Consider the following 14,550-nt stretch of genomic DNA (forward strand, 5'->3'; position numbering starts at 1 on the left):
ATTGGTGCATCTTATGGAAAGGTGCGTCTTATGGAGCGAAAAATACGGTAGTTGCCTCTACTGGATAAGTGCTCCAGAGGTTGTGGAAGAGAAGGGATTATGACTAGCGGTAATCAGCACAGTCCTTACCTTGTGTCTGCTGTCCAAACCTAGATTCTCTAGAATTCAAAATATAAGAAGTGTGGTGTGGGTTCAGTGAGATCCTTTCCATATGGCTTACACTGACTTGGAAAAGAAAAGACCACTTTATTTATGTGTGTGTTCATCACATGATGACTATGTGATTGTATGCTGCCTTGCATATGTGAACAAGGTATCACAAACTACTAGCATAGTAAGAAAGTGGCTGAAATTCTGCTGCTTAGTGTAGTAAGTTGCACTAAAGTAGGCCCATAGAATCATGGGGATTTGGCGAGGCAATGCCTCTAAAAGTTCCATTGATTTAACAGGCCGACTATGCTGAGCAGCAGGATTTCAGTTAGTGTTTCAAATAGAATTGTTACAAATTCAAATGAAATACATTGGGACAAAGCCTTGCAAGCCTGTGCTAAGCACAACAACCCTAGTGGTTCGTAGAAGCAGGTTTAAGTGTTCTGATGTTTTCATAAGGAGGCAACTCACTCTCTTCTGCCTGTATTGACCTCCAATATTTTCAGTATGAAGCAAAGCAAAAAGCAAAAAAGCAAAGCAAAGCGTGCTGCTTATATACCGCCCCATAGCGCTTCAAGCACTCTCTGGGTGGTTGCAAGTTAATTATGCAGGCTACACATTGCCCCCACCCCCCAGCAAGCTGGGTACTCATTTTACCAACCTCGGAAGGATAGAAGGCTGAATCAACCTTGAGCCGGCTACCTGGGATTGAACCCCAGGTCGTGAGCACAGTTTTGGCTGCAGTACAGCGGTTTAACCACTGCAACACGAAGGCTACAGAAACATTCTAAATCTTCTCTATCAGTCTTTTACTATTTCTGCTTTGTATGTCTGATAACTTTAGGGAGAGTTTATATACCACAGTTAGATTGATTGTGGTAGGAACCTGAACCTTGCACTTAGATGAGTCTAAAATTTAAATCTAGGTAATTATGATGTAGAGATGCATGCATTCTTGACCCCACCGCTTTCAAGCAATACAAAGGCATATACAGGAGGTTCAGAGCTAGATTTCTTTGTATTTTTAAAGGGCAGAATAGGCTTGAAATTGTTGAGTTCTATACAATGTTCCTGAGCCCCAAAGGTTTACAGTTTTCATTCTACACTTGAAGGAATGCTTCTCCATGACCAGTAGCTTCATCATAGAGAAAAGGAGATGTATAAAACCAGTCTATCTAGCCACCAAATGCTTTTTTTTATGTCAGCCTATTGTCGAGCACAGCAAGGCAGTTTATGTGAAGATTTATCTCATCTTATCCTCACAGTAACACAATGAGGTAGGTTAGAATGAGAATGTATAGGAATCTAAGGCCACCCAGGGATCTTCACAGGTGTGGATTTGAACGCAGATAACCTTTTTGGCCTAGCCAAACATTATTAATGATATTTACTTTTGATAAGGATGAACCTGTCCCTCCATTGTTGTTTTCATCAAATGAAAATTACAGCCCGAACAAGGATATTTGTATAATTTCTTCATGTGAGCCAGAATACATGAAGAAAGGAAAGGAAAGGAAAGGAAAGGAAAGGAAAGGAAAGGAAAGGAGGGGTCCTGGCTCTCATGAAGAATCTATATGGATAAAAAAGGTTCTCCATATTCAGTCAGTTTTGTGTACTTAAAAAATGATAAAGATGTGGTATGCTCCCCTCATTTCATTTGGACTATATACCTCAGTAACAACTGAATTGGGCCAAGGCTGCCTCATCTCTAGTCATGGCACAACATTGACGGTCCAATTATAGCTTAGTCATGAATGTGGTAATCTACTTGGTTGTGAGCTAGTATATAGTTGTGAGCAAGCAAAAGTGTTTTATGATTTGAAGCAAGCTGGTCAGTCTGAACCAAAAGCAGAAACAGATAGTTCTGTAATAACGTGAAGGACAAAGGGGACAAATATGGATTTGCCTTGATTTAATAATGTAGGAAGAGCCATGATAGATATAATAGAGATAATCAAACACCTATCAAATGCATCATTTGGTTCCAGATTATATATATTTGTCTCATTTGTAGACCATATTTCTCCTGGTGAAAGAACCCAAGACACTTCACAATGTTAAAACAAGTACTATATTACTAAAAACACAATAAATTACAGATTGAAATGTAAGTAATTTACAATAAAGATTAAAATCTATTACTTAAAAAAAATTAGTAATCCCAGTGTGGTGTAGTGGACAGAGTGATGAAATAGGACTCTGGAGAACAGGGTTTGAATCCCCACTTGGCCATGGAAACTCACTGAGGGAGTGAAATTAGTAAAGCCATTGCTTAAATAACTCACTTACCTTGGAAGTCCTATCGGGGTTGCTGTAAGTCAGTTCTGACTGGACAACACAGAACACACATATACTGGAAGTAATTCAAAACATGTAAAATTTTAAAAGAAAACTTAGAAAAACAAAAAAAAAGATTGGGATGACTGGGAAAGCAAGCATCTTAAAATGGTCTGCCCATCTTCTTCTTCATGTTTAACAAATGGCCCATGCTCCATTTTTTCTGGATTAGCCAGGTGGGATGATAATGATCAAGGCAAGACAGGAAACATGACTTATAAGGGGCCAGATCATTAGTCAGCTTCATGAGAAACCATATAAAAGTGTGCTGTTTATATATTACTCCACAACTCTTAAAGCACTCTCTGGACAGTTTACAATTTCACTATGCAGTCTACATAAAAAACAATACAGTGATTGATTGATTGATTGATTGATTGATTGATTGATTGATTGATTGATTGATTGATTGATTGATTGATTGATTGATTGATTATACCACCCCATTAGTGCAAAAGCATTGTTCTGGGCAGTTTACAATGAACTGAAACAATAAATGTAAATAAAACCCACAATTGTTTAGCTTCCGGTTCTGGAGTGAATTTTCTTGCTGTGCCCTTGACTGAATCCTCCAGCTGTTCTTGCTAGCTGGAGTTCCAATGCTCCCTAGCTTTGAGACAGTCTAACAAGACTAAGGAGAGGTAATCTTTGCCACCCCTTATATGTCATCTGAGAGTATTTTCCCCACACTGGTGGCTCCCCAATCTTCTCCCACTTCCCTCCCCACTGTTTTAGGGAAAGATCTATCCTTTTGTTTCTCTTCTCATCCTTGTAGCACCTCTGCAAATAGTCTGGTGAGCCTCTACAGAGGCCTGTGGTAGCATCCTGAATCTCAGAATCTACTCATCCATGTGAACTTGCTTCTTTTATTTAATCTATTGTTTGATCTTTGCTATTTCCCAATATAATCATCATGTGTCTTTTAAATTCTGGTTGTTCAATAACATTCCCCTTATGGATAGCTTGATGTAAGTATGATAGACTCAGTCCAGTCTGTGTCAAGACACACTATTGCCATAGTTCAAAGATCCCTTATGGATGTATCTCTGAGCATGTGTGAGTTCATGCATGTGTTCTGAGAGCATACCTGGTAATATACAGTCCTTTAGATTGCCTGGGCCCAAACCATATACAGTGGTACCTCGACTTATGAACTTAATCCATTTTGGAACAGTGTTCGTATGGCAAAAAGTTCATAAGTTGAAGTACCATTTTCCATTGAAATGTATGGGAACAGAATTACAGTGAGGTCTCGACTTAAGAAGGACCCTACTTGCAAACAATTCAACTTACGAACCTGCCCTATAGGGGAAATAAGGACTCGACATACGAACTTCCCTTGAGTTACGAACAGGAAAAAAGTGCCCCCTCCCTCCCCTTAGAGGCTTCTAGAGGGGAAAAGGGGGTCAGAAACTTAAAAATAAATAAAAGAAAGTCACTTACCAGGCCTTGGTAGCCCCCAAACAGCAGGAAAAAGAGCAGGAAACAGCTAAAAGCCGACACCCAGAAGGGAGCCTGGCAGCCATTTTGTGCTTCCCCCCCCCCGCTCCTGCACTCTCCTCTCCCCGCCTATCAGCTGATCAGCTGGCTCTGAAGAGGCTTGGAGAGGTTTCCTCAGCACCTAAAAAGCCTGCCTGTGTGTCTTTGTGCTGAAAAAATCAGCACAACATGCTTTAAAACATGATTTAAAATTGGCTTCGTTGAAAAAAAAAAGATTTCTAAAGTGCTTTGCAAACTGTTCCCTGCCTTCCTCCTCGTTTCCTGAACCTAAGGGGAAAAAAAGAAAAAATATCCCCCTCTAGTGGCAGAAGGCGGAATAGCAGCTTCCCATTAATTTCTATGGACGGAAAAGAGCAGATACAGATTAAATGGTTTTCAATGCATTCCTATGGGAAATGCAGATTCGACCTACAAACTTTTCGACCTAAGAACCACCTTCCAATACGGATTAAGTTCGTAAGTCGAGACCCCACTGTAATCCATTCCAGCCCTTTCTCCCTGTCTTTTTGCTTCAGAGGTCTCAAAGGACTTCCTCTGATGTTGGGGGGGGGAAAGCCCTTTGAGACCTTCGAAGGTTCTGATCGCCGCGGTGGGGACCCCCAGGGAGGTCTCCCAGGGCTTCCCTGCCACCATGGGAGACCTCCCTGGGGGTCCCTGCCGCTGCAATCGGCACCTTCGGAGCTCTCAAAGGGCTTCCTCCGATGTTGGGCGGAAAGCCCTTTGAGAGCTCCGAAGGCAAAAAGGCAGGGAGAAAGGGCTGGAAATTCGAATTTCCCGCCCTTTCTCCCTGCCTTTTTGCCTTCGGAGCTCTCAAAGGGCTTCCTCTGATGTGGGGGGAGGGAAGCCCTTTGAGACCTATGAAGGTGATGAACGGCTCCATTTGCAAAAAAATGACATTGACTTGCGAATGGAGCCTCAACCTCATTCATAGGTCGAGGCTCCGTTCACAAGTCAATGCCATTCGTAAATCAAAAAGTTCATATGTAGGGACGTTCATAAGTCGAGGGTTGACTGTAGCACTTTGAATGGGCCCAGAAATGGACTGTTAACCAGTACATCTGTTATGGCAGAAGAATTGTGTATTCCCTATAACTGATCCTAGTCAGCAGTCTGGTAGTTGCATTTTGAACCAGCTGAAGTTTCCAAGCCATCTTCAAGGGCAACCCAATGCATAGTGCATTACAGTAAACCAGGAGTTCATCACATGGAAAAATGATGAACTAAACATGAGTACAATGACATCTTCTTGCTCATGTTGCCCACCTGCTGGTACTGAAAGGCATGCTTCCTCTGATCTTGAAGGTAGTATGAAGCTATTATGATTCATGAGTCATGACCTTCCATTTTATTATATTTGTATTTAAATCATTGTGGTCAATGGTACCTCAAAAAGGGAATTAGAATAACCTACACAAACAGTATGTGGAGTCTAGCTGACCTTACAGGTTTTTGTTTTGAAGTCACATTGTGCCATTAAGATGCATATAAAAGAATTACAACAGTTGCACAACTATAACATTGCAGTAATCATGATGTGTGAATTCACAGCAAACAATCTCACAGACCTTGCAGTCAGAGTAGTTCATGCTAGAGATGGGCAGTAGTTCATGCTAGAGTAGTTCATGCTAGAGATAGTCAGTTTGAATGCACTGAACCATAAGGGAAGGCACACTCCCTCCCCCCACCTCTCCAACTGGATTCCCCCACTCACCAGCCGGCGCACGCTCCTTTCCTCCTCCTCTTCAGCTGTTCAACTAGTCATCAGCAGGAGCATGGCCTTCTCTGTCCCACCTCCTTGGCTAATGGCCAGTCAGACAAGGAGGCTGGACATGCAAGTCCATGCTCCTGCTGGGGCTTGGCTGAACAGATGGAGAAGGGGGAGGAGTGGAGGCTGGTGAGTGGGGCATTGGTCAGGGAGGCAGGAGGCATACAAACTGGCACGAACCTCTGATCCGAGATTACATAAAAACATAAGACCATAAGACGAGGCCTGCTGGATCAGGCCAAGGGACCATCTAGTCCAGCTCCCTGAATCTCACAGTGGCCCCACCAGATGCCTCTGGGAGCACACAAGACAACTAGATACCTGTCTCCTGATACCACTTTGAAGTCGCTTCCTTTTAGGTACTTTAAGGTTCATGGCCATCTCTAGTTCATGCACAATCACAATCGCATGAAGGGCACAGATGAATTGGTCATGTCAGCCATAAAGATGCTTCCTCTCCTCTTGAGATGAGAGTAGTGTCAGATCCCTTACCATTTTTCCTGCCAAGGCGACCTGAACTCACCCCAGAATATCAGCAACTCTAGACACAGGTTTGATGTCCTAACAGTTGAGACCCCTTCATGGATTCCTGCCTTGTTGTGGTGAAGGGACTTGAGTAATTCAGAGAAGCTATGGGCTATGCCATGCAGGAACACCCAAGATGGACAGGTCATAGTGGAGAGTTTGGACTACATGCAATCCACCTGGAGCAGGAACTAGCAAGCCACTCCAGTATGTATTCGTGAAGGCTTTCACGGGCGGGATCTAATGTTTGTTGTGGGTTTTTCGGGCTCTTTGGCCATGTTCTGAAGGTTGTTCTTCCTAACGTTTCACCAGTCTCTGTGGCCGGCATCTTCAGGTGCTGGCCATAGAGACTGGCGAAATGTTAGGAAGAACAACCTTCAGAACACGGCCAAAGAGCCCAAAAAACCCACAACAAACACTCCAGTATCTTTGCCAAGAAAACTCCATGAACAAAAACAAAAGGCTAAAAGATATGATGCTGGAAGATGAATCCCTCAGGTCGGAAGGCATCCAACATGCTACTGAAGAGGAAGGGAGGACAAGTACAAGTAGCTCCAGAGCTAATGAAGTGGTTGGACCAAAGCCGAAAGGATGCTCAGCTGCGGATGTGCCTGGAAGTGAACGGAAAGTCCAATGTTGGAAAGAAAAATATGGCATAGGGACCTGAAATATAAGATCTATGAACCTTGGGAAGCTGGATGTGGTCAAACAGGAGATGGCAAGAATAAACATTGACATTCTGGGCATCAGTGAACTAAAATGGACGGGAATGGTCGAATTCAGTTCAGATGATTATCATATCTACTATTGTGGGCAAGAATCCTGTAGAAGAAATGGAGAAGCCCTCGCCGTCAACAAAAGAGTGGGATAAAGCTGTTCTGGGATACAATCTCAAAAGGCAGCAACAAAAACCAAAACCATTGGGTATAATTTGCATTTATATTTACAGTAAGCCCATTGGAGAATTTTCTGATACAGGGCATTTGTACTGTAAGCAAGGAAGTCAATGTGTTTAGAGTGGTATGTGGCAACTCTGCACTAAATCCAATTGTTTACTTATCAAAGTCCAGTTCATTCAGTGGGTCTGCTCTAGTCAGGGTTAACAATTGGATTTAGGCGCATTTGCTCACAAATGGATACCTGAAGGACTGCCTCCTTCCATATGAACCTACTTGGCAGTTAAAATCTAGCCAGAGAGCCCTTTTGAAAGAGCCGTCCCTCAAGGAGGTAAGAGGGATGGCTGGTAGACAAAGGGGCTTTCGGCAGCTGCCCCCAGACTGAGATTTGTCTGGTGCCGATGCTGATGACATTTTGACACCAGGTTAAAACCTTCCTGTTCCAGAAGGCTTTTAATCGAAATAATATCAACTGTGGGTCCTGATGGCAATTTTTAGAGTATATATTTTAATTGTATTTTATCTTTTTTACTCTGTTTTAATTAAATTCTTGATTCTCTTCCCTTCTCTTCCTATTATGATTTATGCCAATTTTTCTAATTATGTAAAATTTTTCTTTATATATATATACACAAATACATGAACATATATATATATATATATATATATATATATATATATATATATATATATATATATATATATATATATATATATATATATATATATATATATATATATATATATATATATATATATATATATATATATATATATATATATATATATATATATATATATATATATATATATATATATATATATATATATATATTCATGTATTTGTGTTGTAAGCCGCCTAGAGTAGTCGCAATGACCAGATAGGTGGGGTATAAATGGAATAAAATAAATAAATAAATAAATAAATAAATTGTTGTAAGTCACCCAGAGACCTTTGGGTAGTGTGGGTGGTATATAAATAAATAAATAAATAAATAAATAAATAAATAAATAAATAAATAAATATACCACATTTAATGTAAAATTATAAGTAAAATCAGTCTTGGGTTGTTGCCTGGGATTGAACTGTGTTCAAACTTAAACACAGTCTGTCACTAAGATCCTATATTTTTATAGTTTCCTAAAAATGAATGAATATTTTTAAGTGTATAAATAGTTCAGGGGAAAAGGATATACACAGAAATGTACTGTAGAAATACAGTATGTAAAACATCTTTATTCATTGGAAAATCACATTAGTGTACAATAGTGAAGAGTTAAAATGGGCATGAAAATACATACATTCTTACAGATTTAGAAAAGCCCAATGACTAACAATGCAATGCAGAATTAGGACAGAATATGCTTAGCATTGGCTAATGAGAGCTTCACTGAAATCAGATTTGACAGATCACCCATTCCTAACTGATGGTGCACCCTTACATCTGTCACTATCATAAACATATGATGCTTTGCAGTTGGCAGACAGCTGAAATGTCATGCCACACTTTGTGGGTTTGGATGGCATATATTGCATTGGTCACCTTCTACTGTGTGGCATTAGATAAATTGTTCATCAGATGTGAGATTCTTATACAATATGAAGTACTGTGGGGACAAAATGGCCTCCTAAGCCGCATTGATTAGTTTTGCAGATACGATGAAGAAAACAGTTTGGCTGTATCACAAAGGTTTTAATGGGCAAGTGGAATGGTTCTTAAACACACATGTTTGTAAAGGGCAGTTGTGAACTTGTGGGGCATTATTGATCTCTGATACTGTTTGTGGTGATATTAAGGATAATAAACAGGTTCTTCTGAAAACAAATACACACCCACACGCAAACAGACTTTTTTCACCTTCTGGGCTCCTTTTTCACATGGTAGGAACAGGTTCTAGAGACTAAGAATGTGTAAATATGATGACTAACTAATCTCATTAAATGCCCTTTGTCTGAGTCACTCTAACCTTGAGTGTATTATGCATGGTTTTGTCAGAAAAGATACTCCAAAATTTAAGTGTAACAATATCAAATTTTCACTAAATTATTCTCTCTTTCTCATGCACCGTTCACACCCACTCATGGATGGATATGACCAGCAATGTAGAGTGCTGTATGAGGGGTTTCCCCCCCTCTCAGTACCATCAGGGTGCATTTGAGCAAACCTGTCAACAGAGGGCATGTAAGAGACAGCATACAAATCAAAAGACACACACCTCTGTGTGTTTATATCTTGTGTGATATTCGCTTTCTACTGATCAGTGTGAGAAGTGAGAAGTATTAGCATACAAGAGCAGGAGATATAAATGTGAGTCAGATGAGCACAGCTCATGCAAAGCTGACTGTCCTGAATGTTGCTTTAATAGTTTTTTTTTCTAACCATTTAAATTTGTTCCGAGAAAGAGTGGAAGGGAAAAGAAGTATATATGTAAGAGATGGGTGGGTAAGTAAAACCCCTGCTTACAATTTTTCTGATATCTAGAATACTGGACTGACAGCATGAATTAATAAATAAGAACAGTCTGATTAATTCAGTAATCAAATTCAGAGGCCAAATGCTTGCTGATACTAATAAAATAACCTTGCCAATGATTTACACAATTAATTTCAAATGAAATTTTAAATGGAGTGTTGTCAGTTTAGATTAGAGAAGAAAGCTCTTTACATGCCATATATTTAGAGCACCAAAGTACACATATGTGGGCGATCGTCTTTCCCTTACACTCCCACATGCATCCTCCCCTCCCCCCCCAAAAAAGTACAAAAATAGCTTGTTGGAAGTAATTTGTTCTGCGGAAGGTAAGGGTATATGCATCTCCTGCCAGCATGCATACAGAGACCTAAGGCCTAATTAAGTTTTCAGTCTGAGACTGTTTACAGCAAAAAAGGGTGTTGGAGATCAGGAGCAGGCAGGTAAGATCTGCCCCCCCTCCCTCTACCCCCTGCAGGTCCCGCAGATCTCTGCATGTTCAGTACTGAGGTCTACCCAGGTTCTCTTTGTGCATCCAGGGCTACTGCTCACTGAGATTCTAGGTGTTCAACTGAATGTGCTTACAACAGCTGTGCTTACAACAGCTTCATGCCAAATATGCAAAAGTCTGTGGGGCTTCCAGATAGAGTGGAGAACCCCATCCCCTTCCCCCTTTAAGCCCTGCATGCTTTTAGGCTCAAAGCCTGTGAAAGCCTGTGAATCACTCTAGTTTACTGTACATCAGCCCAGTTGTTCTAGTTTTCTAGTTACAGGGAGTTTTTGCAATGCGACATAACCAATGTGGTGTACTGGATAGAGTGACAGACTAGGACTTTAGAGAACAGGGTTAGAATCCCCACTCAGCCATGAAAACTCACTGGGGGAGTAGAACGGATAAAACCACTCCTTAAATAACTGATTTACCTTGAAAGCCCTGTTAGGGACAATATAAGGCAGTTCTGACTTGGCAGCAAATAACAATGTGGCATAGCATTTGGAAGTGGTCTTGCTGTCCTGCAATCTGGAAATGTATGATTCTTTCCATCAACCCATTCTGCAAACTGTGCAGACCTGGCCCTGTACTCACTCCCTTTTCAGTCATAAGTTTGCGTGAAGGTTCCCTCCAGACAGGAGCAGAGAAAGTGTGGGAGGCAAAAACTACAGAAATGGTGCACCTCTTTCCTTTTGGCCCTGTCTCCACCACTTCTTTGGTCCCAATCCAAGCAGGGAAGGGGATCAAAATCAGCTCTCAGAGGCTATACTTGACTTTGAGTACATTTCTGATCTCCACACTAAGGCCATACTCTGTTTTGCTGCATCCACATTCCAGCTGCCTCCCTCTGGGACAGTGCTATGTTGCATCAGTATCATGAGCAAAAGAACAAGGGCAGAGTCTATCCCATTGTTCCTTCCTCCTCTGGCATTAAGCAAGATTGAGTCAAGGACTGGGCTGAATGACAGTGAGCACCAAGGGCAACTTCTCATTCTACTTTGAACAAAAACTGGATGTCCAAAACTGGATGTTTCTAAATTAATTTGATTTTTTATTAGAATAATTGTGGCCATTCTTCTTCAACTATATGGGTTAGTAAATCTCATTGCTGAAAATAGCCTGTGGTGTTTGGTTGGTTGTATCATATTTCTTACCTTCCCAGTTTTGGAAAATCCCCTGATCTGTTGATTCCTGGTTCAAAATCATACACGAATGTACACTTTCATTTTGTCATTCAGAATAAACTGCACAGAGAAATGTGAGCTAGACTTGCGCTGTACCAGAATGGGACATTTGAGTGTGAAAGAGAAAGGAGGAGGGGCAGAAAGAGTTGTTTGCACATGGATGGTTCTGGCTGTTTTCTTATAACATTTACTCCCTCCCCCGTTAGCAACGACAATGATAAATTGTATGGAAAATGTTGGTTGTTTTAAAGCAACAGTAATAAAATAACTGAACAAAACTGATATAAAATTGAAAAGGGATGGAAAACTTGAGATGTTAGGGTATCATTCCCATTGTTCCTAGACATAGGTTTTGCTGGCCATGGGTTATGGGAATTGGAGATCATCTGCAGACCCAGTTTCCCTAACAGTGATTTAAAATATGTCATAAGATGTAGATAATTTGGATGATGAAAGCATTGAGGAAAGGGTGGTACATGTTAGTCCCAAATTATCTATTAGTATCATTTCTGGTAAACTTGACCTCTTTAGCCCCAAAGTTCTTTGTAAAAATGCACTTAATACTTAGTAAGATAATGATTAGTAAGACCAATCCAGTTTGTCAAATAGTGGTTGCATACTGAGAAAATGGGTGCCAAAATGCTCCAGCAAACACTCTCTACTTATTGTGAAGAAACTCATTCAATGAAATATGGCAGTATCTTGTTGACAAATCACATAGCATAGGTATCTGTGCATGGAGCTAAGCAGATGTTATACTTGTACTGGACCACCCCACTATGGAACTTGTGCAACTGGTTGAGTACTGGAAGCTCAAGGCTGTGTCACATGTTGTGCAACACAACAGGGTCTCTCAGAAAGCTGCAAACATTTGCACAAAGCTCTGTATGCATAGTACTGCTTGCACAGCTCTTGTCTTGAAAACAGCCCTTCTGTGATTCCTAAAATAAAGCAATCACATGTGCAACAGTCATTACAGTACTGTAAATCACTTCTGGTATTTTGACTGTCAACTTTCTCTTATGGGAACATAACTGAAATTGCCGGGTAACAGGTTAGCCAGGTTAACTAGCTACCAGTTGTTGCCCAGGCCCAATTCAAAGTGCTTGTTTTGACATATCAAGCCCTAAACAGCTTGGGCCCTGGATACCTGAAGGACCGCCATTTTCCATACAAACCTGCCCAGCAACTGAGATCTAGCCAGAAGGCCCTCCTGAAAGAGCCGTCCCTCAGTGAGGTGAGAGGGATGGCCTGTAGGTGGAGGTGCTTTTAAGCAGCTGCCCCCGGTCTTTGGAATGCCCTCCCAAATGACATCCAACTGGTGCTGACGTTACTGACATTTCAGCACAAGGTTAAAACCTTCCTGTTCCAGAAGTTTTTTAATTGAAGGGTTTAATTTAACTTTTTAATTTTAGTTAGTAAGTCATGGATCTAGATTGTTCTTGTTTTTGCTTTTGTAGAATGGATGTGGCCATATTGATTTTTAGTGTCTGTTTTTTTTTACTGAACTGTTTTAATTGATGTTGGAAGCTGCCCAGAGACTCTTGCTGAGTGCGGGTGGCATACAAGTTGAATAAACAAACAAACAAACATGGTGTTGGCAGCATTTTTTTTTTTTGCAAGACCCATCGCTCAGTCTTCTACTGATACTGCCCCAACTTAGATGAGTCATCAGTCTTGGTGAGTGCACCTCAATGACAGCATCATGTTCAAAGGCCCCTAATAAACTGGAGTTGGTATTACTAGTAAATGACCATAGCGGCTGCAATCCCCCTTTCAATACCTCAATTTAATATACAAGGGATATGTAGACATTGAGGAGCAGGCGTGACTTCATTATGCTGAATCGTTCCGTATGTGAAGCGTAATTCACCCAAATCTTTGTTGGGATAAGCCCCTGCCGGGTCTTTGGCTTCAACATATGACACCAGCCAGACCCAATTTTGGGGATAGGTTCACTACAGTGGACCCTCTACTTATGGAATTAATCTGTATTGGAACGGTGGCTGCAAGTCAAAAAGTCTGTAGGTCGAGTCTCCATTGACCTACAATGCATTGAAAATCGATTAATCCTGTAACTGGCCGTTTTTGTTCCATTTTTGTTCCATTTTGATTTTTTTCCTGGTCTGTAGGTCGATTCTCTGGCTGCAAGCTGAACCTAAATTTTGTGGCCAGAGAAGTCTGGAACTCGAGCCGTCTGTAAGTTGAGGGTCCACTGTAGTGGCCATCTGAATAGAAAAGCCGCCATGGGTCAGAACCCACACCTGCTCTGTTGGGAATACAATGCCAAGGACGCTTGTACCAGGAGACCATGCCGTTTCTGGCACGAGTTTTCAGCATGTGGGGGACAACACCCAAGCGCCTCATGATTCAGGGCTGGAGCACAGCGTCAGAATAAGGGCACAGGAGGAGGCAAAAAGCCCAATAGTGGTGAGGGTAGCCCTGAAAAGGGGACCCAGCCCAATTAAGGTGACAGTTCTAGAAGGGTGGTTGACTGATTACCCCTGCAGAGAGGATGCTCAATAACTTTTGGAGGGCTTCAAGTATGGCTTTAGGATCCCAGCGGTTGGTGAGTGCAGGGCATTTTTTCTGCAAAACCTCAAATCGGTGTATGGGATGGAAGGTGTTGTCCAGAATAAGATTGCAAGGGAAGTAAAGGAAGGTAGAATATTGGGGCCCTTTGCAGCAGCTCCTTTGGTGAATTTGAGGGTTTTGCCCTTGGGCATAGTGCCAAAAAAGGCCAAGGGTGAGTTTAGGTTAATACACCACTTGTCTTATCCAGAGGGAGTGTCAGTCAGCGATGCCATCCCTCAGAACTTTGTACCATGTGATGCACCTCCTTTGATGAGGTGGTTCACATGGTGAGAAAATGTGGTGTGGGGACAGAGCTGGCAAAATGTGATGTAAAATCAGCATTCCGGATTTTGCCAGTCTACCCACAGGACTTTGATCTGTTAGGATTTCATTTTCAGGGATGCTTTTACGTTGATAGAGCTTTACCTATGGGCTCCTCGGTGTCATGCATTGCATTTGAATGTTTCCACTCATCTATAGAGTGGAAGCTGAGGAGTAGGGCATGCTGTAAGTCTATGGCCCAATATCTACATGATTACCTTTTTTGTGGAGAAAGGAATACAGGAAAGTGTAAATTTATTTAAAGTGTAAATTCACTTTATTATAGTTGAAACACCTTTCAACTAATGGCAGAGGAGCTGCGTTTACCCCTGGC

General features: G+C 41.4%; 1 long non-coding RNA gene across 1 annotated transcript in view; it reads left to right on the top strand.

Moving 5' to 3' along the window:
- The first annotated feature begins 8,061 nt into the window (after positions 1–8,061).
- LOC144588291 (uncharacterized) overlaps positions 8,062–14,550 on the top strand; it is a 48,685-nt gene continuing 42,196 nt past the window's right edge. Inside the window, exon 1 of the long non-coding RNA XR_013543789.1 lies at positions 8,062–10,087. This is a non-coding gene — a long non-coding RNA (uncharacterized LOC144588291). The remainder of the gene's footprint in view (positions 10,088–14,550) is intronic.

Source organism: Pogona vitticeps, chromosome 3 (genome assembly GCF_051106095.1).
Source record: "Pogona vitticeps strain Pit_001003342236 chromosome 3, PviZW2.1, whole genome shotgun sequence".
Lineage (NCBI taxonomy): Eukaryota > Metazoa > Chordata > Lepidosauria > Squamata > Agamidae > Pogona > Pogona vitticeps.